The 25,724-nt window shown below is 44.4% G+C and overlaps 1 non-coding gene across 1 annotated transcript; it reads right to left on the minus strand.

Moving 5' to 3' along the window:
• Positions 1-10,839: 10,839 nt before the first annotated feature.
• On the minus strand, positions 10,840-10,910 carry Trnag-ccc (transfer RNA glycine (anticodon CCC)). Its single transcript has one exon. It is a non-coding gene; the product is annotated as a tRNA-Gly (tRNA).
• Positions 10,911-25,724: the final 14,814 nt, after the last annotated feature.

Below are 25,724 nucleotides of genomic sequence, written 5' to 3' on the forward strand. Positions count from 1 at the left end.
TGTTGCAGAGTCTGCCACTTGAGTTTGCTAAACATCTCCGTAACGCTATCACGGTTACCAAATAACCCTGTGACGAAACGCGCGGCTCTTCTTTGGATCTTCTCTGTCTCCTACGTCAACCCGATCTGGTACGGATCCCACACTGATGAGCAATACTCAAGTATAGGTCGAACGAGTGTTTTGTAAGCCACCTCCTTTGTTGATGGACTACATTTTCTAAGGACTCTCCCAATGAATCTCAACCTGGCACCTACCTTACCAACAATTAATTTTATATGATCATTCCACTTCAAATCGTTCCGCACGCATACTCCCAGATATTTTACACAAGTAACTGCTACCAGTGTTTGTTACGCTATCATATAATCATACAATAAAGGATCCTTCTTTCTATGTATTCGCAATACATTATATTTGTCTATGTTTAGGGTCAGGTGCCACTCCCGGCAGCAAGTGCCTATCCGCTGTAGATCTTCCTGCATTTCGCTGCAATTTTCTAATGCTGCAACGTCTCTGTATACTACAGCATCATCCGCGAAAAGCCGCATGGACCTTCCGACACTATCTACTGGGTCATTTATATATATTGTGAAAAGCAATGGTCCCATAACACTCCCCTGTGGCACGCCAGAGGTTACTTTAACGTCTGTAGACGTCTCTCCATTGAGAACAACATGCTCTGTTCTGTTTGCTAAAAACTTCTTCAATCAAGCCACACAGCTGGTCTGATATTCCGTAGGCTCTTACTTTGTTTATCAGGCGACAGTGCGGAACTGTATCGAACGCCTTCCGGAAGTCAAGGAAAATGGCATCTATCTGGGAGTCTGTATGTAATATTTTCTGGGTCTCATGAACAAATAAAGCGAGTTGGGTCTCACACGACCGCTGTTTCCGGAATCCATGTTGATTCCTACAGGGTAGATTCTGGGTTTCCAGAAACGACATGATACGCGAGCAAAAACGTGTTCTAAAATTTTACAACAGATCGACGTCAGAGATATAGGTCTATAGTTTTGCGCATCTGCTCGACAACCCTTTTTGAAGACTGGGACTACCTGTGCTCTATTCCAATCATTTGGAACTTTCGTTCCTTTAGAGATCTGCGGTACACTGCTATTAGAAGGGGGGCAAGTTCTTTCGCGTACTCTGTGTAGAAGCGAATTGGTATCCCGTCAGGTCCAGTGGACTTTCCTCTGTTGGTTCCAGTTGCTTTTCTATTCCTTGGAGACTTATTTCGATGTCAGCCATTTTTTCGTTTGTGCGAGGATTTAGAGAAGGAACTGCAGTGCGGTCTTCCTCTGTGAAACAGCTTTGGAAAAAGGTGTTTAGTATTTCAGCTTTACACATGTCATCCTCTGTTTTAATGCCATCATCATCCCGGAGTGTCTGGATATGCTGTTTCGAGCCACATACTGATTTACCGTAAGACCAGAACATCCTAGGATTTTCTGTCAAGTCGGTACATAGAATTTTACTTCGGAATTCACTGAACGCTTCACGCATAGCCCCCCTTACGCTAACTTTGACATCGTTTAGTTGCTGTTTGTCTGAGAAACTCTTGATGCACTACCTCTCATTCAGTTGAATTTACGTCGGGAACTAAGGTGCACCAGCGTAGATTCTACGAATTTTTTTTATTATTGCTGCTGCGCGTTTCAGGCGAGGCGCATTTTCATTTAGACGGTGTGGTTAACAAACAAATTGTACGCTTTTGGACCACTGAAAACCCACAAGTGCTTCATGAACGGCAACATAATGCTCTGAGGATTACAGCGTGGGCAGCAATTTCCAGTCACGGACTTATTGGACCCTTTTTCTTTGAAGAAACTGTCAACAGCGACATTATTTGAGCATGCTTCGCAATAGCTTCATTCCACGGCTTCTTGCTACTGCCTTGCCCTTCAACACATGCAAGATGGAGCAAGGCCACATACTGCAAACACTGTGTTGGAATTTTTACACGAGCACGTTAAGACATAACACATCATAGGAATAAACCTCATGTCAGAATTACAGTTTGTATTCTTCCGCGTTTAACTGGCATCAGTCTTGTGTACTCTGCTGCTGAGTGCTGTGCACCTGTCTGGTTGGAAAATGTACATGTGAAGAAGGTAGACACAAAACTGAACGACACAACGCGCTGCATTACGGGTTCCATCAAATCAACCCCGTGCCACTGGTTACCTGTACTGAGTCACATCCCTCCACCTCAAGCTCTACTGAGGAAGGCCAAGAAAATCTCTGCATCTCACTGTCTACTACTGCACCAGGAATTCTGTCATCCGCCACAGCAATGATTGCGACCAAGAAGACCAGCAAGTGTTACTGCAGGACAACTCATCGCGGATGGTTTTGATCTAAATGAAAGCTGGAAGAACGAATGGACAACAAAAACATTGGGAACAAGAGCCCATCACCTTGATCCCACAAAGAAGCCAAAAAGTTTTGACCTACCGAGGAACCTCTGGTGCCGCCTCAACAGGTTAAGGACTGAACACGGTTGTTGTAGCTACTTCAGGTACAAATGGAGCTGGATCAGTTCATCAATGTGTGAATGTAATCAAGAAGAGCAGACAATTGAACATTTAGTCCAACGCTGTCCACTTCATTTATACCCTGGAATTCCCGACGACTTGTTCACTCTCACACCCAGCTTAATTAATTGGTTGAAAAACACGGACTTTAAGGTTTAATCTTATCTTATTTCACATGTATATTGTCTTGTATCAAGCCGGCAGGAGTGGCCGTGCGGCTCTAGACGCTACAGTCTGGAGCCGAGCGACCGTTTCGCTCGCAGGTTCGAATCCTGCCTCGGGCATGGATGTGTGTGATGTCCTTAGGTTAGTTAGGTTTAATTAGTTATAAGTTCTAGGCGACTGATGACCTCAGAACTTAAGTCGCATAGTGCTCAGAGCCATTTGAACCATTTGAACCTTGTATCAACTGTATATTGTATAAAATCACCATACGATTGAGTAAATAAATTGGATTTCGTTTCACTTGGAGCGGAAGCCAAGCTGGCCCAAGTACGAGGTGCATTCAACTTCTAAGGCCTCCGATTTTTTTTCTAATTAACTACTCACCCGAAATCGATGAAACTGGCGTTACTTCTCGACGTAATCGCCCTGCAGACGTACACATTTTTCACAACGCTGACACCATGATTCCATGGCAGCGGCGAAGGCTTCTTTAGGAGTCTGTTTTGACCACTGGAAAATCGCTGAGGCAATAGCAGCACGGCTGGTGAATGTGCGGCCAAGGAGAGTGTCTTTCATTGTTGGAAAAAGCCAAAAGTCACTAGGAGCCAGGTCAGGTGAGTAGGGAGCATGAGGAATCACTTCAAAGTTGTTATCACGAAGAAACTGTTGCGTAACGTTAGCTTGATGTGCTGATGCGTTGTCTCGGTGAAACAGCACAAGCGCAGCCCTTCCCGGACGTTTTTGTTGCAGTGCAGGAAGGAATTTGTTCTTCAAAACATTTTCGTAGGATGCACCTGTTACCGTAGTGCACTTTGGAACGCAATGGGTAAGGATTACGCCCTCGCTGTCCCAGAACGTGGACACCATCATTTTTTCAGCACTGGCGGTTACCCGAAATTTTTTTGGTGGCGGTGAATCTATGTGCTTCCATTGAGCTGACTGGCGCTTTGTTTCTGGATTGAAAAATGGCATCCACGTCTCATCCATTGTCACAACCGACGAAAAGAAAGTCCCATTCATGCTGTCGTTGCGCGTCAACATTGCTTGGCAACATGCCACACAGGCAGCCATGTGGTCGTCCGTCAGCATTCGTGGCACCTACCTGGATGACACTTTTCGCATTTTCAGGTCGTCATGCAGGATTGTGTGCACAGAACCCACAGAAATGCCAACTCTGGAGGCGATCTGTTCAACAGTCATTCGGCGATCCCCCAAAACAATTCTCTCCACTTTCTCGATCATGTCGTCAGACCGGCTTGTGCGAGCCCGAGGTTGTTTCGGTTTGTTGTCACACGATGTTCTGCCTTCATTAAACTGTCGCACCCACGAACGCACTTTCGACACATCCATAATCTTGTCTCCTTCAACTGTCGATGAATTTCAATTGGTTTCACACCACGTATGATTGCACGCTGTTCAAGTAAGGAAAACGTCGCCATTTTATTTAAAACATTTCTCATTCTCGCCGCTGGCGGTAAAATTCCATCTGCCGTACGGTGCTGCCATCTCTGGGACGTATTGACAATGAACGCGGCCTCATTTTAAACAATGCGCATGTTTCTGTCTCTTTCCAGTCCGGAGAAAAAAAATCGGAGGCCTTAAAACTTGAATGCACCTCGTACAGTCAAGTACGATAGCGAGGATACGTTTTATGCTGTGCGTTATGCGTACATCGTCTCAATGACGATACGGAGCAACAGCTTCACCGACGCATATAACTTGGGCAGCACTGGCCACGCAAGTGATACAGCTAACCAGCAGTGATGTGAACAGATGCAGTAGAGACGTAGAAAGACAGAGCAGAGAACAATATAGCTTTGAAAGTCATTTACTTTTTAAACAGAAGGAAATAACATATGGCACAACGCTTCTTAGTTGACCGAACGGAAAACGTAACATACTCTCGATCTTAGCTAAGACAGTATTATAATTAAAACAAGAGTGATGAAAATTCCTGACTTTAAAAAGGATACTTGTCCTGTGTGAGCTATGAGTGGCGTAAATGCGCACAGCTGATCTCCCATGTACAGGGTGGCGCACGAAACGTGATAACATTTTGTTTTTGAATATAAACTTTATTGTCAATACAATCTGAAAGGAACATATACTACAATGAAGAGCCGTACATGGAGATTTGTTCTAACTCAGCACATGTTCAATATGTCCACCATTTCGGTTCCTAACTTCCTTGAAACGAACACTGAAGTTAGTGATTACCCTACGGCACATGTCTTCCGTAATTTCACTGCAAGCTTGAAGAATAAGTCTTCTGAGCTCCATTAAATCACGTGAACGTTTCGGGAAAATTTTTTCCTTTAGGTACCCCCAAAGAAAGAAGTCACATGGATTGAGGTCTGGACTATTGGGGGGCCAATTTTGTCCGTTAATGATGCGACCTGGAAACCTAAGTGAAATGATCCACATGTCGAAATGCTCGTGTAAAAATTCCAACACAGTGTTTGCAGTATGTGGCCTTGCTCCATCTTGCATGTGTTGAAGGACAAGGCAGTAGCAAGAAGCTGTGGAATGAAGCTATTGCGAAGCATGCTCAAGTAACGCTCGCTGTTCATAGTTTCTTCAAAGAAAAAGGGTCCAGTAAGTCCGTGCCTGGAAATTGCTGCCCACGCTGTAATCCTCGGAGCATAATGTTGTCGTTCATGAAGCACTTGTGGGCTTTCAGTGGCCCAAAAGCGTACATTTTGTTTGCTAATCACACCGTCTAAATGAAAATGCGCCTCGTCTGAAAACCAAACGTTGTTGAGAGTTCCTTCCCTATCCTCCGTCCACTGAGCAAAAAGTAGTCTCTTCTGCATGTGTTCTTCAGTGAGCTTCTGTGCACAGGTCATCTTGTATGGGTACATATGGAGGTCACTTTTTCGAATGCGTTGAACGGAGCGTCTGGATATTCCCAGTTGCACTGCTGCCTTTCTACACGATTTCCCGGACCTTATCTGTGCAGCAACTCGTACCGCTTCAATATTCTCCGGCGAACAAACAGGCTTAGGCCGAGGTCGCTTCGCTTCCGATACTGTTCCTTCCTGTACAAATTTATCGTACAGCCTGTGGATGGTCTTCTTGCTAGGGACCCATCGTGTGTTAAACTGTTGTCGAAAACGCCTCTGAGTCACAACAAGGCTTTTCGTTTCATGAAAAAGTAACATAATTGCCGATCGTTGCTATGTAGTCAGTCTTCCATTGTCAGCCATTGCTGTTTACTAGTCTCCTAGTGGCAGTATCGTGAATTACACGTCATTTCGTAACTCATTTGTTTTTCCAAGCTCTGCTGGTACTGCTGTAGAGATCCCAGCCGGATATCTAATGTGCGTCGTAAATTGTGAAAGAAACGAATGGTAACACATTTCGTGCGCCACCCTGTGGTTAAATATCGAAGCCACTGAGGATATTACAGTTAGTAGTCTGGTAATCTCTGAACTTCTTCCATATCGGACTCAGTGAAATACATTTCAGTGCTGCCGCGTTGATAACGAGGCCATCAGCAACCGAATCCCAAGCCATCACAAAATCCACATTTTCTCCTCCTCTTTTATGACGCGCTATTCCGCATTTCGCCATCGTTCGGCATTGGTGCGTCACAAAGCATCGTGCATTAGTTTAAATACGTTTGGCAGCTTAAATATCTTGTTATTCCTCGCGAAAAATACCTTAACTTGACTCCAGACCAATTCTGTTGGGTTCAGACTGAAGTGGTACGTTGATAACTGTAAAAAAATTTCTACAGTGTGCTCGAAGCCGTGAAATTTGTTTTCCATGCTTCAAGGACGCTTACCGCTATGGCTCGTGTGTGACCATATCTGTCCCACAAAGCAGTGTGCATAGTCAAATAAAGACTTTTTCATTTTTCTCCAAATAATTTAAAGTGTCATATTTTCTTAGCATCAACAGTCTTTAACAACGTTTTATGAAATATCGGCCCGCATCTCGTGGTCGTGCGGTAGCGTGCTCGCTTCCCACGCCCGGGTTCGATTCCCGGCGGGGTCAGGGATTTTCTCTGCCTCGTGATGGCTGGGTGTTGTGTGATGTCCTTAGGTTAGTTAGGTTTAAGTAGTTCTAAGTTCTAGGGGACTGATGACCATAGATGTTAAGTCCCATAGTGCTCACAGCCATTTGAACCATTTTTTTGAAATATCGATGATTGATAATTTTTGTCCGCAATGAAAACGAGAATTTTGCGAGCGATATTTAATTAGAAACTAGAAGACGTGCATTTTTTGAAAAATGATCGTTAAGTACAAGTTAATTAAGACATATTTGACGACTTTCATTTTTAAATGATTTAGCTATTCAAACCGTATGAAACGTCCCCTTAGAAAAATTATAAATGACTGTGCTTAAACTGACACACGATATTTTTAGCGCAACGCAATCTGACTTTCAAAAATCCCTACAAAAGAATGGCCCTGACTAACAATAACCTATACCTTTCATGAATCACTTACCTCACGAAAATCTTCGTTACTCGAACTACTGCAATACGGCGAGCGCCAATACTGCCAGCTAAATAAAGAGTTTAACTACTGAAGGCACTAACTACTGATAGGCATAGTTAGCAAATGAAAGATTTTGATAGAGAACAAACAATGTATTTACCTTAATAGTGTTCAAAAGTCATATATACAAATTTACTGTCTCTGTCCAGATCATACGCTCTCAAAACTCCGCCAAATAAAAGATTCAAACTACTGAAGGCACTAACTACTGATAGGCATAGTTAGCATAAGAAAGATTTTGATAGAGAACAAACAATGTGTTTACCTTAATAGTGTTCAGAAGTCATAATATATATATATATATATATATATATATATATATATATATATATATATATATATATATGTCCATGATATCCAATATTACAAATTTACTCTTTCTGATAGACACACGTCCAGATCGTCCACTCTCAAAATGCCGCCATCTCTCTCCCCACACCCACCACTGCTGCCGGCACACCTCCAACTGCGCAACGCTACGCGCTGTTCACACCCAACTGCCCAGCACTAGAACATTCCAACAATGCAAACCAGCCACAGACTGCACACAGCACAGTCAGTGATTTTCATACAGAGCGCTACGTGGCGTTACCAACTAAAAGTTCGTGGATCACATCGGGATTTGAACCGCCGCCTCATAGCATACACAGTTAACATTCTACAGCGCTGCCGATTATGCCACCCATGAAACTCGAATCCAGTATTTTTTTAATGCACAATGTGTCTCGAAAAATGTGAAAGCTGTTTTTTTTTCTCTGTAGTCTTGTGAAAAACATTGAGAACAATTAGTTTCTGGTCATCAGCGGTGTTCCGTGCGCGTGTTTCACTACGAAGTAGGTAATAGAATTATCCATTTTCACAGTACGTATTAACAGCGAAACAATCAGAGCATAAATAGCGTTTACGCAGAATGTGACTGCACACGATTTTTGAAATAAAAATTACATAGCAAAAGTATGATTAAGAAAAACGTTGATGGCTGTTATTACAGCATAATGTCTTAAAGTTTCTTTCACAGTGACATAGTAATAAGATACGAGAGAAGTCCGTGCAAAGTCCGAGAGATGGCACTACCGGCGCGTATCGAGGTCATGTTTCATTAGTAGCATCTTTGGAAAGAACACACCAAGTTTCAGCCATATTGGTCTATTTCTTTGTGTTTGGCGTTCGTCTGAATCAAGGAAGTCGAGTGAATGTCAAAAAATGTACGTGTGGTGATTAAACATTACTTTATGAAAGGTAAAACGCCTCGGGAGACTAAAGAGAAGATAAACACTACGGTGACTCAGCACCTTCGATTAGAACAGTTTATAAGTGGTTTCAAAATTTTCGGAGTGGCCATATGGGCACAAGTGATGCTGAACGTTCTGGACGCCCTATGGAGGTTACGACTCCAGAAATCATTGATAAAATCCATGATATGGTGATGGATGACGGAAGAGTTAAGTGTGTGAGATTGCTAGTGCTGTGGGTATCTCGAATGAACGGGTACATAATATTTTGTATAAACATTTGGACATGAGAAAGCTATCCCTAAGATGGGTTCCGCGATTGCTCACGCTTGACCAAAAACGGAATCGTGTGAAGTGTTGCAAGGATGGTGTGCAGCTGTTCAAGAAGAATCCGCAGGACTTTAAACGTCGTTTCGTCACTGTGGTTGAAACATGGATACATTTCTATACTCCTGAGACCAAACAACAATGACCAAACAACAATCTAAACAATGGATTACCAAGGGAGAATCTGCACCAAAAAGGCAAAGACCATTCCTTCGGCCGGAAAGGTTATGCCGACTGTCTTTTGGGATTCGCAAGGAATAATCCTCATCGACTATCTGGAAAAGGGCAAAACTATCACAGGCGCATATTATTCATCGTTTATTGGACCGTTTGAAAACCGAGCTGCAAGAAAAACGCCGGCGATTGAACCGCAAAAAAGTCCTTTTCCATCACGACAATGTACCAGCACACACCTCAGCAGTTGTGGTCGCAAAATTATTGGAAATAGGATTCCAACTCGTTTCATATCCCCCTATACTCCAGACTTGGCTCTCTCGGACTACTATTTGTTCCCCAATTTGAAGAAATGGCTGGCGGGACAAAGATTTTATCCAAACATGGAGGTAATGGCAGCAGCTAATAGCTATTTTGCAAACTTGGACAGTTCCTATTATTCCGAAGGGATCAACGAATTAGAACAGCGTTGGACGGAATGTATAAGTCGAGAAGGACACTATGTCGAAAAATAAAAAAGGTTTATCCCAAACTGAGTGAATGAATATCTGTCGACGCAAAGCAAGCGGTTGAAATCTTTGCCCCCTTTGTCCGTTGGGCGGGACTTTAAAGAACTTCTGTAAATTTTACGCAGGAGAGTAGCGCTGAGCACATGTCAGTTGTTTCTGGCGAAATGAGAAGCACTAGACTAGACCGTGCTTGCACGGGCCAAAGCGAGAGCACGATGTCAATAATTCATAGCTTTGAATGCTTCAGTATCAAGTTTACTATGTTACTGTGGCAGATGATGAGTTAGTATATATAATTACATATCGAAGTCATTTACCTAAGAGATTTCAACAATGGATTAGCGAATAAGAAATTTCCGCTAGTGTCAGGTGGCCATAGTTAATGTGCCGCGACTCACGGAGGCGCAGCGTGTGCTACAAATCTCGTATAGCAGCGAAACTTACTAGATATGCAGAAGCGTTACTGCAGAACCGATTTATGCTGCAAGAAAATTAGTTCCACTTTTGGGCAGCAGGGGCAAATCTGCACGCTGTACAGCATCTCTTTGACACCTCCGGTGGTCGTATTGAACAAATTGTGTGAACAGCAGTTAATAAGAAAATCAGTATTATGCCTTTCTCACTTATTTGAACTTTCTACGCACATCCCATTCCTAATCGACTACATATGGAAACATTTCTAAACGTCTTTCTTGCATTCGCGGCGCCAGATTTGCACCTGGTGGCCAAAATTGGAACTATTTTTGACCAGCGTGAACTGGTTCGCCATTAACGCAGTAGAGTAGTGTATTTACTAAGTTTCTCTGTCATATGATAGTGATAGCCCACACTCGACCTCTGGGACGAGCTGCACTTCAATTATAACCATCTGGTACTTACTTTGTATTGCAAAATCAGGGAAAAGGGAACTCTTCCACAATTAATCTTTCACCCAGAACATTTGCTGATACGAAATAAGATTCGAATTATCGGTTATTCAGAATTTTGAAATGTAAGCATCATATTTGCTCTACTCGATAACTATAAAGTAAAGCACAGAAAGGGTAATTCTTCAGTCTCAGATGCGTACCATTCCGCTCACTGATACAGTTGAAAATGTCGCACAACAGCGTAACGCGTTGTTACTATAAGGAAAGTGATACCTTGGATTATTGTATTCTGCAAATTTGCAAACAATTTAAACACTTCACGTATTTTACAGTCCACACAGACGTGCTTAGTTGTACGTCGAGCAACTGCTGGTACTCACATTCAACTTGTATTCCATATGAAGATATGCTTGATTACAAATAAAAAAAGAACTATGTAATCACAACAGGAAAACCGAAATAATATTAAATATTATTTAAGACCATGGTAGATGTGACCCAAGAAAGAAAATAAAAATATTTGCACTGCCCGGGAATCGAACCCGGGTCGCAAGAATGGGAATCTTGCATGATACCACTACACCAGCAGTGCAGTCGGCTTACAGATTCATTCCATTTATTAAAGTAGTACCAATGTCGGAACTTTGTTCGTTCCTTCATTGAGGTTTTCAATATTAAGATAGTTTTAAGATAATGCTGTTGCCCAATAAAATACGATCACCGCGATCTCCGCCTACAAATATAACAATTAACGGCAATAGGCTAATACGATGTGGCCGTGCTACTGTGAGCTCGAACACACAATTAGTAGTGGAATTGTGATTAAATAGTGACTTCGAACGTGGCTATCTAAAGATATTATTAAGATACAGTGATCTTTATTATAGTACAGTACATTTTGTGTATGTCGCTCCCATGATGTTCATAGCTTGCTACAGTACTAATTGTGGTAATTTCATGATCATTATTGCAGGATACTACTATGCATTGTAGACAATTGTAATAGGTGGCAGTAGAACATGATTACTAAACTTACCGGAAAACGTAAACTGCAAACTGCACTCAACCGGGAGCCATAATATACAAGTTATGCCGTGACAATCACAGAAAACATGGCCGAAAATGCATACTGTTAACTTACTGAGTATATTTAATTACGTGACTGAAGACGAACGGTCATTTATTTCTAATATCTGTAGCAGTCAGTACCAGCGACGTATAAACGGGAGTAAATGACGATTATACTGTGTTGCTCCAAACTGCACCAGTGATTTGCTAAAGGAGTGTGACGGACGACATTTGATAAAAAGAAAGATACTGTGCTCTACAAAAATGGAATGAAAATTTAATAAATAAATTTAATAATCGAACAGATGACTGTGCTCATAGTTACCATGTTCCTGTTTCTCAGCAATAAAGACTGTGCAAATATTTTGGTGATTTACAGTTGTTTTTTTCAAAAGTAAACACAAAAAATTTCGTTGCAGAAACTAAAATGGAACACGGTTCAACTGCAGCTCAAGTTTAATTACTGATTCTTCTTCTGTAGCAGCCTTTACAGAAATTTCAAATTTAATTTGGAACATTTTTGAATGGAACAGTTCGAAAATTTGAATTTCTCCCTCACATGGCTTACTGAGAACTGTTGCCACGATTAAAAATTACTTCCTAATGTTTTGTATTTTAAATAATTACAGTGTAATTACTATATAATGTTTTGTATTGGAAATAACAGCGTAAATAATGATTTCGGGGATTTTTTTTTTTTTTGCGTTGCAGCGGAAAAGCCTGAAACCAAATACACTTAAAACGTGAATTTCATGCAAACGCAGTTCTTGTTCCATGGAATGTGACATTTATTGTAATAGTGCGGCATTTTCTCAGACAATCTTTAAATGCTGCTGCCTTCGCAGAACACCACACCACATCAAAGATGAGGATACGACTGTGATCAATAAACCATAGGAATAAAAATTCAGGAAATTTTTTGTTTAAAATTTATTTCCTGCACAGTATCGATGCTCATAGGCTAGCTATGGTATATGTTTGATGGTCACATAGAACTTGCTGGCACTGCAATGTTTGCAGAGGAGAAACATCCACATATTGAAAAAAACTACTGGAGAGTATTCCTAACTGCAATACTATCTTTCATTGCTTTGAGGTTGCATGTTTCATTTTTCATCGCTATTGTTTCTCATACGCGCAAGGCACTCACTTTGATATGCTTCGTTACCACGTCGCGATACCGTATTAAACTCCAGGTCAAGTTGAGGATCATGTTCCATGTAAATCTTATTAGATAGTGGACATAATGTGTTTCATTGGATAGAGATACCAGTTCATTTCAGTTAATTGCTTTTCTCAATGTTAATGAGCCATTATGTAACAGAATGTCGTCATGAATGGATGTAGATATTTAATATTTCGCACGTGACCCAACGGAACAAAATACCATTGTCAGAAATGATGGTAGGGAAAAGGCCGTATATTTTTCTATATGATTAATACTTCCTTTTTTATCATATCTGTCACTGAATGATATGTGTTTTACTTTAGCGGAATGATGTGCATTTGTAATAGGATTCGTCAGCTACAAAACCAAGAGTGTAGCGATGCTACGGTGGTTAATGTTTGGGCTGAACTTCTAGCAAATTGGAAAATAAAGCTGACTCAAATGCCATTTTTTTTCAAGAGCTTTAGAGTACAGTTTACAGTTACATTCAAGAAATAATCGATTCGTTTCTGTGCAGATAAGCAGGTTACAGATTCTAACTATCGACGTATACATTTACGTAGTTCCACAAATAGTCATTTCCTTTACTAATTCTCTCTCAAATACAGAGAAGGAGAAAATGATAATCTTCGTACGAGCCTTCGTTTCTCTTATCTTAGTGGTCCTTACGTGAAACATTCGTTGGTGGCAGTAGGATTGTTCTACAGTCAACTTTAAATGCTCGTGTTCTAGACTTTATTAATACTGTTTCGCGAAAGAAACGTCGTCTTCACTCAAGAGATTCCTGTTTCAGTTCACGAAGCATCTGCAACACTCGTGCATTGATCGAAACTACCGGTAACAAATCTAGCAGCACGTCTTTCTATGGCTTCTATGTCTCCCTTTAAATCCGACCACGTGGGCATTCCAGACACTCGAACAGTAGTCAAGAGTAGGTCGCGCTATCCTTCGTAGACTAGCGACACTTCCGCAATTACTCTCCCAATAAACCGAGTTGGCCACTCGCCTTCCCCACTACCGTCCGTTCCATTAACACAGAGATTTTCACGTTCTTGCAAGTCTCCGCTTCCTCACCATTTTCCAGATTTTCTTGTTAAATCACGGTGGATCTTTTCCGTCCTTCATTCACTTACTCGGCACACAAGACGCCTGTTAAAAAAATTCAGGAACTTCGCCCACAAAATTTTCCTACGCTTACCTTTCATTTATTGTGCATGGTCTCCTTCGAAATACGCTTCTCCACTATTGATACACCCTTCCCAACGCTGTTATTTCACTACTGGCCATTAAAATTGCTGCACAACGAAGATAACGTGCTACAGACGCGAAATTTAACTGACAGAAAGAAGATGCTGTGATATGCAAATGATTAGCTTTTCCGAGCATTCACACAAGGTTGGCGCCGGTGGCGACACCTACAACGTGTTGACATGACGAAAGTTTCCAACCGATTACTCATACACAAACAGCAGTTGACCGGCGTTTCCTGGTGAAACATTGTTGTGATGCCTCGCGTACCCTCACGTTTCCGACTTTGATAAAGGTCGGATTGTAGCCTATACCGATTGCGGTTAATCGTATCGCGACATTGCTGCTCGCTTTGGTCGAGATCCAATGACTGTTAGCAAAATATGGAATCGGTGGGTTCAGGCGGGTAATACGGAACGCCGTGCTGGATCCCAACGGCCTCGTATCACTAGCAGTCGAGATGACAGGCATCTTATCCGCATGGCTGTAACGGATCGTGCAGCCACGTCTCGATCCCTGAGTCAACAGATGGGGACGTTTGCAAGACAACAACCATCTGCACGAACAGTACGACGACGTTTGCAGCGTCAATGGTGGCCGTGCAGCTGGCTCCTCACAATACGCCAGTCACTACTCTTGATGAACTGTGGTATCGTGTTGAAGCTGCATGGGCAGCTGTACTTGTACACTTCATCCAAGGTCGGCCGAAGTGGCCGTACGGTTCAAGGCGCTGCAGTCTGGAACCGCAAGACCGCTACGGTCGCAGGTTCGATTCCTACCTCGGGCATGGATGTTTGTGATGTCCTTAGGTTAGTTAGGTTTAACTAGTTCTTAGGGGACTAATGACCTCAGCAGTTGAGTCCCATAGTGCTCAGAGCCATTTGAACCATTTTTGAACTTCGTCCAAGCTTAGTTTGACTCAACGCCCAGGCGTATCAATGCCGATACTGCGGTCAGAGGTGGCTGTTCTGGGTGCTGATTTCTCAGGATCTACGCAACCAAATTGCGTGAAAATGTAATCACATGTCAGTTCTAGTATAATGTATTTGTGCAATGAATGCAGCACGCCGTTATCAGCTCGGAGACCACGGCTGCTGTTACCCTTGACGCTGCATCACAGGCAGGAGCGCCTGCGATGGTGTACTGAACGACGAACCTGGGTGCACGAATGGCAAAACGTCATTTTTTCGGATGAATCCAGGTTCTGTTTACAGCATCATGATGGTCGCATCCGTGTTTGGCGACATCGCGGTGGACGCACATTGGAAGCGTGTATTCGTGGCGTATCACCCCGTGTGATGGTATGGGGTGCCATTGGTTACACGTCTCGGTCACCTCTTGTTCCCATTGACGGCACTATGAACAGTGAACGTCACATTTCAGATGTGTTACCACCCGTGGCTCTACCCCTCATTCGATCCCTGCGAAATCCTACATTTCAGCAGGATAATGCACGACCGCATGTTGCAGGTCCTGTTCGGGCCTTTCTGGATACAGAAAATGTTCGACTGCTGCCGTGGCCAGCACATTCTCCAGATCTCTCACCAATTGAAAACGTCTGGTCAATGGTGGCCGTGCAGCTGGCTCCTCACAATACGCCAGTCACTACTCCTGATGAACTGTGGTATCGTGTTGAAGCTGCATGGGCAGCTGTACTTGTACACTTCATCCAAGCTTAGTTTGACTCAATTCCCAGGCGTATCAAGGCCAATACTATGGCCAGAGGTGGCTGTTCTGGGTGCTGATTTCTCAGGATCTACGCAACCAAATTGCGTGAAAATGTTTTCACATGTCAGTTCTAGTATAATATATTTGTCCAATGAATACCCGTTTATCATCTGCATTTCTTCTTGGTGTAGCAATTTTAATGGCCAGTAGTGTAGATGTAGAAATTTACCGATGGGCTGCTATTTTGTTTAGTGACAAACAACGTCATGTTAATCGGGGCGGGTCCCACGAGAAAGACCCGCATCGGAGCATACGTCATAGAACGTGACACAGTTGCTCTCACGAGTGCCAGCAGCATTTCATAATTCTTGACTGCATGTTTAAATACCAGGAAGTTCTCGATAGGGCATGGCAAAAATAAGACCTTTTGAGCGTACAACTACAATTAAATTTCATATAGATTGATTTAAGTGTGAAGTGAAATTTTTTACAAAGGCCGGGAATCGAACCCGGGTCTCCAGCTTACTAGACAGGTGCGTTAACAACTAAGCCACCTTGCACAGCGGTTCACTGAACCGCGCAGATTACCCTGGCATGCCTCTCTCCTTAATCCAAATTCTCACAGGCGCCCCAGTCTACGTTTAATTTCCCTTTATACGAAAACAGAATTCCTGAGTCTCTCCATGTTCTGGAATAACACCACAGCATCGGACGTAAAAGGGGGATCCAGCCTAAAACCCAGATGAAGGTACCTACACAAGTAAAATGACAGATTTCAGAGACTTTACTGGTCTCATACAGATATTACTTTATGTACACTATGTGATGAAAAGTATCCGGACACTCCCAAAAATATACGTTTTTCATTTTAGGTACATCGTCCTGCCACTTACTGCCAGGCACTCCGTATCAGCGACCTCAGTAGTCATTAGACATCGTGAGAGAACAGAATGGGGCCCTCCGCGGAACTCACGGACTTCGAACGTGGTCAGGTGATTGGGTGTCACTTGTGTCAAACGTCTGTACGCGAGATTCCCACAAACATTCCTAGGTCCACTGTTTCCGATGTGATAGTGAAGCGTAAACGTGAAGGAACACGTACAGCATGTAAGGTGTCAGGCAAATCCAACACCTTCCATGAAAACCCTGACATGATAAGCAAATCCAGTAGTATATCACATAGCTCCGAATAAATCGTGACATTAAATTAACCAAAGTAATACGAGTAACGAGTCTGTGGAATACCACAGACTAACACAAGAATGCCTAAATGCATGTCATACCTTCCCACCGTGAGACAGACGCAGTTCCGAGGGGAGAAACGAGAACAGAACCCGAGAGCAGAACCGTGTTAAGTTAGAAGACCCTACGATAAGGGACGGACATCCACGTCGCCAGCTAACCGCTAGGACCACACCACCCGCAAGTTTTTAGCGTGAGACTTTTTCGCGTCTCTGTTACGTCAGGACCACCCCCCAGCCCCTGTTAAAAGATAGAGCCCTCCATAAGAACAGTATAGAACAGTATACGCTAAAAGGACCACACCAGGTGCAAGTTTTAGCGTGAGACTTTTTCGCGTCTCTGTTACGTTGCAAACTTTAAAAGCATTGCCCCACCACGAAAAGTATAACATTTCTCATCGGATAGACAGAATTTTTGTAGCCGGAGCTTAAGGTTAACATTGAGACTCTGATTGGTCAGATGAAAACTCAGCCAGATAGTTTTTTTTTTAAACCAACTTCGGTAAATTGTAGTAAGGAGAAGTTAGGAGAGAGTTGCTTCCGAGACGGCGAGGTGAGCGGAGCTGTGCTGCTCGCCGCCCCCTGACGAACACCGACAAGGTAATGAACGCACGCGATGCCGCATAACAGCGCATAAAGCTTTACTCAGAACTGCAGAAGTCTCATCTGTTACACCCCCTTTTTGCGTAATACTAGTGTCGATCGTCTATTAAAGCTCATGGTGTTCACATTTGCCACTTGAAGTAAAAATCTGAAACGCGATGATTTTTCTGTTATATAGTTATTGAGAAGCCACATCAGCCACTGTAATTTACGACAAGTTAGATAAGTAATTAAAGATAATTGAGGGTCACTGTAGACCATTTTGATAGTTTTCTCTTTTGTGAAACTTAACTTAAACCTAGATTATAGATGTGATACGGCATAGGTCATCCTTCGATCTATTGTAGAACTTGGAAACCCATTCAGGGAATATTCGTTCACATTTTTGTTGAACGCTGTTGGTTTTTACCATCCTGTATTAAAACATTTCCTTTTATCAATAGTGCAATTTATAAACAATGTTTTGTGAGTAGAATAAAATTTCCAATGGTAAACTTAACTGCTTTTTCGACGTTATTTTACCAGCTAACTAAAAATAGGAAAGCCTTGAACCCCTTCCACTAAATTTAGTTAGTATTAAGATTCTTTACAGGGAGTGCAGTGGAGCTGACGCTGAAATCATTAAGTATTTGATTATATCATCGCTAGTCTCACTGAACTCTTCTGAACTCTACATGTCATGTGTGGTCTGGCGTCTCCTTACCAGCAACAGGTCCCACGTTCAAACTAGTCAGTTCCCTAAAAAACACGCTCAGAGCGTCGTTGCGCGAAAGTGGTAGGGAGACACGATATAGAATAAACAGACACCACGCAGAATGTTAGAAGCACAATACGTACAGGCCGGCCTCGTCTGTTGACTGACAGAAAATGGTTCAGATGGCTGTGAGCATTATGGGACTTAACATCTGAGGTCATCAGTCCCCTAGAACTTAGAACTACTTAAACCTAACTAACCTAAGTACATCACACACATCCATGCCCGAGGAGGCAGGATTCGAACCTGCGACCGTAGCAGTCGCGCGGTTCCGTATTGAAGTGGCTAGAACCGCTCGGCCACAGCGGCTGGCTTGATTGACAGAGATCGCCGAAGGTTGAAGAGGGTTGTAATGTGTAATAGGCGGATATCTATCCAGACCATCACACTATGACAGTTAGGCGCGAGGCGAGTAATCTTCAATTTCATGTTGGAGCAGCTACTCATAAGGCACACATCACACAGACAACATCCAAACGGCACCTCTCTTGGTATAAGGAGCGTAAAAGTTGGACGATTGAACAGTGGGAATACGTTGTATGGAGTGACGAATCACGGTACACGAAGTGGCCATCCGATGGCAGGGTGTGGGTATGACAAATGCCCGAAGAATGTCACCTGCCAGCCTGTGTAGTGCCAACAGTAAAATTCGAAGGCTGTGGTGTTACGGTGTGGTCGTGTTTTCCATGGAGAGAGTTTGCACCCTCTGTGGCTTTACGTGGCACAATCACAGCACAGGCCTACAGTGATCTTTTAAGCACCTTCTTGCTTGCGGGCCGCTGTGGCCGAGCGGTTCTAGGCGCTTCAGTCCGGAACCGCGCTGCTGCTGCTGCAATTGCAGGTTCGAATCATGCCTCGGGCATGGATGTGTGTGATGTCCTTAGGTTAGTTACGTTTAAGTAGTTCTAAGTCTAGTGGACTGATGACCTCAGACATTAAGCCCCATAGTGCTTAGAGCCATTTGAACTATTCTCAACCTGCTTGCTTCCCACTGTTGATGGCGATTGCATCTTTCAACACGATCGAGCACCTCGTCATAATGCACGACCTGTGGCGGAGTGGTTACACGACAATAACATCCCTGTAATGGACTGCCCTGCACAGAGTTCTGACCTGATCCTACAGAACACCTTTGGGATGTTTTGGAACGCCGACTTCGTGCCAGGCCTCACCTCTCTTGAGTGCAGCACTCCGTGAAGAATTGGCTGCCATTCTTCAAGAAACCTTCCAGCACCTAATTGAACGTATGCCTGCGAGAGTGGGAGCTGTCATCAAGGGTAAGTGTAGGGCAACACTATACTGAATTCCAGCATTACCGACGAAGGGAGCCCCGAACTTGTACGTCATTTTCAGGCAGGTGTCCGGATACTTTTGATCACATAGTTTATATAGACTGAAGTGGCGAGTGAAAATTTTGAACCAAGGCCGGGCCGGCCGCGGTGGTCTAGCGGTTCTAGGCGCTCAGTCCGGAACCGCGCGACTGCTACGGTCGCAGGTTCGAATCCTGCCTCGGGCATGGATGTGTGTGATGTCCTTAGGTTAGTTAGGTTTAAGTAGTTCTAAGTTCTAGGGGACTGATGACCTCAGATGTTAAGTCCCATAGTGCTCAGAGCCATTTGAACCATTTTGAACCAAGGCCGGGAATTAATTTGTATAAGTACGTGCAGTGTGGTTTCAGGCACGATCCCCCATTTATGATCGGTGCTGATGTGCTATCCCAGAATGTGGAGAGCCTCAGCAATTCGTGTGTAAGGCAGAATTTAAAGTGGACTGGGAGGAAGTGAGAATGCGTCGGTGAGGCAGGTTTGTCAAGGCAATCCGTGCAATTGTTGATCTGCTGTGCCAAGGTGGCTCAGTCGCTAACGCACCTGCTCATTAAGCAGGAGACCCAGGTTCGATTATCGGTACAAATTCTCGCTTCCCACTTGACTCTACATACATAAAATCGTATCTCTATTCTCAATTAAATACTGATTTCCCGTGGACACTAGAGGACGCCGAGCAGAAGCTTGCTGCAGGTCACGTACATTTCATTGGAGCCTTTTTTTTTGTAACCATATATATTTATTTAAATATTTTAACAACGATACATTTAAAAAACGACATTTTATTCTATTAATCTATTATCCTAGTGATGGTTAATATTATTGTCATTTTATATGTTTTCGTTTTTATATTTTCCTTTTTCGTTTTTCTCTTATTGTTTGTTCCTTAAACCCTTTTGCATGGCCATCTGTCGTCATTTTTTTTTAGGGGGATAGACATTGCAGGACAGGCATAACAGTTTATATTTGGCATCGTTGCATTGATTTGAGTTTATGTTTCCGTATGTGATGCACTTGTGATGCCACAGGCACATTGTGTATTCTGGTTTGATCTCTTCCTCTAGTTACACTGTTTAGTGGGACAGTATGAAGGAAACGTCACCATGATAAGTGGAGCAGAAGTGGAAGAAACTTTTTTTTTTTTACATATACTACAGAATATACCTAATTGAAGAAGAGAGAAAAAATGGCTCTGAGCACTATGGGACTCAACATCTTAGGTCATAAGTCCCCTAGAACTTAGAACTACTTAAACCTAACTAACCTAAGGACATCACACACACCCATGCCCGAGGCAGGATTCGAACCTGCGACCGTAGCAGTCCCGCGGTTCCGGACTGCAGCGCCAGAACCGCTAGACCACCGCGGCCGGCAGAAGAGAGAAAATTTTGTCATATTACATAAGAGAAGCAGAAAGGATAGTGTGAGTAATCAATAGAATTTTATAGGCACAAAGTAAAGGAAATCAAAATATCTAATAATAATGAGTAGTTGGCACTTTCCACTAAGGAGCACTTTGTGTCACTGATTCCACTAGGAAGAAACGCTTTATACTACTATACTTCACTATTTGATGCGAGAAGAGAAAGCACTTTATCTTTTTTGTTGCACTTGTTCACTATCACTGCACACTTTATTCTTGTGGTGAGTGTGGTGAGGTGGCTGGTGGCGGTGCTGAGGGTCACAGGCTGGGGAGGACTCTGGCGATCGCCGTCTGCAGTGGAATCTGCAGGAAGTTTTTGAAGTTCTCGTGGTATCGCCTGTGCTGCTGGGCCGTCCTGTTCTCCTCCCAGAGGCCCATCAGGAAGGCCAGCCGGTCGGTCTGCCTCCGCGCTACGATGGCGTGTGCCGTCATGGCGAGGATCCAGAGAGTCGCCAGTCGCTTGGGTCGTGGAAATGGGTTGCAGTCTGGGGCGGTGATTGCTTCCACTGTGATGCTTCCCGGCGCCGTTCTGTCGATGTGGGCCACCATCTGCTGGCACGCTTCCCAGATGTTGATGGCATTCCCGCACGTGAATCGGTGCTCGAGGGTGTCGGTCATGCCACATATGTCACACTTGTCACTTGCGACGAGTTTTAACTCCGCCAGTCTTTGGTTGGTTGGTACCGTTCTGTTAATTATTTTGTACCATGTCTCCTTCGCATGTTTAGGCAACACGTTTTCCGAGACGTTCCCCCATATTTGTTTCCAATTGTATTGCGGGAGTTTTTGTTCAATTTTGTTTTTTGCCGGCTTCCCCCTGAGGGCCCAGTATATTCTCTTGGCTGTTCTGTGGCTGGGGTTCGCCACGGTGTCCAGAACGTAACTTTTGTTGGCGTAGTGCAGCCTGACGTGTCGCATTCTGCAGGGAATGTGTCTCGTGTCGAACGGCGCTTCTTGTGATGCGGGCTTGTATCTTCCAATTATCTTGGCTGTGACGCTGCCAGGGTTTTTGTCCTGGATGGCGAGCGTTCGTTTCAGTAGAAGGGCTGCACATTTGGTCTTTATATCAACTAGACCTAGTCCCCCTTCTTTTGTTGGCAGCGAGCACGTTGCTTGCGCCACTTTGAATATATTTCGACGCCACAACAGGTAGTACACTGCGCTCGTTAGTGCTCGCGCAATTTCTGTCGGGATGCTTAAGATTTGCGCCAGGTACCAAGCTTTCGACAGGATCGTCGTGTTTATCAGTTCTGTTTTCTGGTGGATTGTTAGCTTCCGGTTCGCGTGCTGTCTGGAGAGACCTCTTATGGTGTGTAGCACGTCCCTCCAGTTGTATGCGGCCATTCTAAGTGGACAAGACTGTATATATATTCCAAGAACTTTATGGCTTTCTGCTATTTTATAGCATTGGCTGTCTGGTTTGAGTCGTTGATTCCCTATCGGCAGTAGCACTGTTTTTCTGGGGTTGGTTTGGGCGCCTGACGCTTTTGGAATGTATTCATGATGGTTTCTACTCTCCCAATATCTTCATGGTCTTCAATAAAGATGCCTAGGTCGTCAGCGTAGGCTATACATGCTACTGCTTTGCCTCCTACGGAGAAGCCTCTGATGTCGTTTGTGAGTTTCCGCAGCAGCGGGTCCAGTGCTATAGCGAATAGAGCCATTGACAATGGACAGCCTTGCCTCACGGATCTGTCCAGTTTTATCAGTTTTGTTTCCCAACTATTGATTATTACTGTCGATCTCGCAGTACTTAGTATCTTCTGGATGATTGCTATTATGTCCCTGTAGGTGCATGTGGCGTCAAATATACTCCTGGAAATGGAAAAAAGAACACATTGACACCGGTGTGTCAGACCCACCATACTTGCTCCGGACACTGCGAGAGGGCTGTACAAGCAATGATCACACGCACGGCACAGCGGACACACCAGGAACCGCGGTGTTGGCCGTCGAATGGCGCTAGCTGCGCAGCATTTGTGCACCGCCGCCGTCAGTGTCAGCCAGTTTGCCGTGGCATACGGAGCTCCATCGCAGTCTTTAACACTGGTAGCATGCCGCGACAGCGTGGACGTGAACCGTATGTGCAGTTGACGGACTTTGAGCGAGGGCGTATAGTGGGCATGCGGGAGGCCGGGTGGACGTACCGCCGAATTGCTCAACACGTGGGGCGTGAGGTCTCCACAGTACATCGATGTTGTCGCCAGTGGTCGGCGGAAGGTGCACGTGCCCGTCGACCTGGGACCGGACCGCAGCGACGCACGGATGCACGCCAAGACCGTAGGATCCTACGCAGTGCCGCAGGGGACCGCACCGCCACTTCCCAGCAAATTAGGGACACTGTTGCTCCTGGGGTATCGGCGAGGACCATTCGCAACCGTCTCCATGAAGCTGGGCTACGGTCCCGCACACCGTTAGGCCGTCTTCCGCTCACGCCCCAACATCGTGCAGCCCGCCTCCAGTGGTGTCGCGACAGGCGTGAATGGAGGGACGAATGGAGACGTGTCGTCTTCAGCGATGAGAGTCGCTTCTGCCTTGGTGCCAATGATGGTCGTATGCGTGTTTGGCGCCGTGCAGGTGAGCGCCACAATCAGGACTGCATACGACCGAGGCACACAGGGCCAACACCCGGCATCATGGTGTGGGGAGCGATCTCCTACACTGGCCGTACACCACTGGTGATCGTCGAGGGGACACTGAATAGTGCACGGTACATCCAAACCGTCATCGAACCCATCGTTCTACCATTCCTAGACCGGCAAGGGAACTTGCTGTTCCAACAGGACAATGCACGTCCGCATGTATCCCGTGCCACCCAACGTGCTCCAGAAGGTGTAAGTCAAGTACCCTGGCCAGCAAGATCTCCGGATCTGTCCCCCATTGAGCATGTTTGGGACTGGATGAAGCGTCGTCTCACGAGGTCTGCACGTCCAGCACGAACGCTGGTCCAACTGAGGCGCCAGGTGGAAATGGCATGGCAAGCCGTTCCACAGGACTACATCCAGCATCTCTACGATCGTCTCCATGGGAGAATAGCAGCCTGCATTGCTGCGAAAGGTGGATATACACTGTACTAGTGCCGACATTGTGCATGCTCTGTTGCCTGTGTCTATGTGCCTGTGGTTCTGTCAGTGTGATCGTGTGATGTATCTGACCCCAGGAATGTGTCAATAAAGTTTCCCCTTCCTGGGACAATGAATTCACGGTGTTCTTATTTCAATTTCCAGGAGTGTATATTTTCGCCGAATCGGGAGTGTTTCAATAGGAAATCGTACGGCATTGTTGGCCGGGAGACCCCAAGCGGTGTGTTCGGCCGTCGAAAGTGCAAATCCTCTTTAGCTGACGCCACTGCGGCGCCTTGTGAGTCAATGATGATGAAATGATGAAAGACACACAACACCCAGTCATTTCGAGGCAGAGAAAATCGCTGACCCCGCCCGGAATCGAACCCGGGACCCCGTGCGCGAGAAGCGAGAACGCTACCGCAAGACCACGAGCCGCGGACGACTTGTGTAGGGAGTTGTATCGACAACAACAACAGCCAGTACAGAGGGTGAATGTTAGCGACGAAGCTGAAATGACGTAATAGAGAGGCAAGGAAATACCGACCAGGATGCAGGGTAGCTCCGGCGAGACTTTGGAGTGTCAACAGTGGCCGGCGGCCCATCTGGGCGCTGCGCAACTTGCCGCCGAGCTGCGTCGTCACACGGAAACTTCCTCCGTGTCGTCACGTCGTTATGCTAAGATACGCGGCCGTTTTCCCCCATTTGGCGGCCCATCAGGGCAGTCGTGTTCCCAGCAGCGGCGGACGCGGTATCTCCCAGTGCCGTGACGTAACAGCCAAATTAACACTCCGCGCCTTGACGCCCACCACAGCTGCATCTACTTGTGCCATGTAAGCACCGCTCCAGCAGTTTCGATGGGAAGCCCTCATGCGGTTTCCATATTTTTGGAGCCCCGTGGCCATCGACTTGCTTCGGACAAAGAGGTGCATTTCTCGGCACAATCATAGTTCCGTAGCAACCACAAACCTTTTTCCACGAAGACCTCAAGACTCTTGTTGCAATCCTTGTTTACTCATTTACGAGCAGCCCTTAGCGGCTCCCCATCTTATTTACAACTATTCATGACGTCGCCTTTCCGGCTTAGATTTATTAAAATGTGACTTGTAAGTCCTGCATCTCTTTCCAGTCAGTACAAACTTTAATTTTATTAATGTATTATATACCTAATATGTTTTAGAACAGTTAGTTTAATTCTGAAGACGACACTCATAGTAGCGTCGAAACCTGGTCAATTTTGACTTAATATTTGTGACCGAGGGCTTATTTGTTCTAATATGACATAAAATGGATTTGCTTGAAGAACTGGAGATATATTCACATTACAGAAAATATGAAGATAAAATATTAAGTGAAAACCTTGAAAGTGAATCAGTGAATTTCTTCAGATGTTTCGATAATATACTTAAATAAAAATAGTAAAGCACAGAAATAAGCACAATTGTAAAATCAATATAAGTAATTTATGAGCCAATTTGTTAAGATAAATAACTTCTGTACAAAAGTATATCATAATCTGTGGAAGACCTATAATGTCATCTCTGTGGACTACCTGCAAGAAGATCCAGAATGAGATTTTCACTCTGCAGCGGAGTGTGCGCTGATATGAAACTTCCTGGCAGATTAAAACTGTGTGCCCGACCGAGACTCCCGAGTTCGAGTCTCGGTCGGGCACACAGTTTTAATCTGCCAGGAAGTTTCGCTGCAAGAAGATGTTTGTAACTGTTTTGTTTATACAAGATATTTTCGATGTGTAAAGTGTACAACAAGTTGTGTGTGATGTTTGTGTGAGACTCTGCACAAACGGACCATTAGAAAACTGTAAGTACAAATTCTTCTAAATTTT

This window comes from Schistocerca nitens, chromosome 10, assembly GCF_023898315.1.
Source record: "Schistocerca nitens isolate TAMUIC-IGC-003100 chromosome 10, iqSchNite1.1, whole genome shotgun sequence".
Lineage (NCBI taxonomy): Eukaryota > Metazoa > Arthropoda > Insecta > Orthoptera > Acrididae > Schistocerca > Schistocerca nitens.